Here is a 1,985-nt window from a genome sequence, read left to right as displayed (position 1 = left end):
GCAGTTGTCGCCGTATGTACCGTTGTTACAGTCTGAAATGCACGTGAACCTGTCTTTGACATCATTTAAGAAACTTCTTAAGTTAACCAATTTATGCCTAGCGTCTAGAAAAAAGGACTTGGCAAACAGCGTAGACCCATCACTAATTTTGAAATAAATTGATCCAATTTAGAAGGTTGGGAGAGTTCACTAGGCATGAGAGGGTTAATGTGATGTGATATTCGCGAACTAAGTTTATTTGCGTATATCTAACACATTGGATGAATGAAAGAATGAATGTACGAACGGACGTATGGATGGATGCATGGATGGATGGATTGATGGATGGATGGATGGATGGATCGATGGATGGACTGATGGATGCATGGATGGATGAATACATGCATGGATACATGCATGGATGTACGAATGAATGGATGGATACATGGATGGATGCATGCATGGATACCTGGATGGATGCATGGATAGATAGATGGATGCATGGGTGGATACATGGATGGATGGATGCATGTATGGATGCATGGATGGATGCATGGATGGATGCATGGATGGATGCATGGATGGATACATGGATGGATGGATGGATGGATGGATGGATGGATGGATGGAAGGATGGATGGATGGATGGATGGATGGATGGATGGATGGATGGATGGATGGATGGATGGATGGATGGATGGACGGACGGACGGACGGACGGACGGACGAACGGATGGACGGACGGATGGACGGATGGATGAATCGATGGATGGATGGATGCGTGGAGGCGTGGATGGATGCGTGGATGGATGCATGAATGGATGGATGGATAGACGGATGGGTGTATGGATTGATTGACTCCCTACCCTGTTGACACAACGGGGGCTGTAAACCTATGACACATCCTTTCAAGCACGCCCCGCTTATAATGTCACAGATGTCGTTATTGGTGCAATTTCCGCATGTCATATTGCAGTTGAAACCGTAAGTGCCTCGGTTGCAATCTGTAAATAAATGAAACGTGTTTGTCCAGATTATTTTATTTTATTGATAAATAAATGAACAAATTCGTATATTTAATTTTAATAATAATAATACATTTTTTGTTTGGATTTTTGGAGAATGACATCTGCTGTACTTGAATCAGAAGTAGAGGGAGAATGGCCGTAGAAATAATATAACTATTAATACATAAAAATAGCAAATCAACACATCATCAACTCTGCAAACTTAATTTTCATCTACATGTAAGAGCACTGGAAATTACCTTGTGTACAGTTGTCTCCAGTGTATCCCCGATCGCAGCCATTTGGACAGACGCCTGTGGTTTTGTTACAAGGCTCATTTTCGAAGCAGTTGCCACAGTCCTTGGCGCACTCTGTTCCCCAGGTCCCGTTTTGACACTCTGCCGGGGTCAATATATTGGTATGATTATTGCACTCAGCGAACAAGTACTTCTATATTCAATATTTACTACGAGTGCAAGTTTTACAAGTACCCTTATGAAATGGATCCTGGAATATCCAATAAACACTCAGACAATCTGTTAATACCCCAGAGATACCCCCAGAGATTGATATACCGTGAAACAGACACTCCAATACAGTCAAGGCATGACCAAGACACTTTCACTCACACAGACAATGTAAGACAGCGTCCCTTACAACCCTGTAAAATCCCAGATTGTCTCATATAAATTACCAGAATGTCTGGGAATATCCCAAAAAGTGACAGACAGTCTAATAAACGAATTTCCATGAACATCTGGGAATATCCCTGACAGTTCAAGACAGTCTAAATGAAACTACCAGATAGACTTGGAATATCCTCCAACATTCCCAAACAAATACATGTACAGTGTAGCCTGATCTACCGAACCCAGTGTAACCTGACCTAGCGAACTCAGTGTAACCTGACCTAGCGAACTCAGTGAAACCTGACCTAGCGAACTCAGTGTAACCTGATCTACCGAACTCAGTGTAACCTGACCTAGCGAACTCAGTGAA

Source organism: Dreissena polymorpha, chromosome 4 (genome assembly GCF_020536995.1).
Source record: "Dreissena polymorpha isolate Duluth1 chromosome 4, UMN_Dpol_1.0, whole genome shotgun sequence".
NCBI lineage: Eukaryota > Metazoa > Mollusca > Bivalvia > Myida > Dreissenidae > Dreissena > Dreissena polymorpha.
This window is presented reverse-complemented; position numbering follows the sequence as displayed.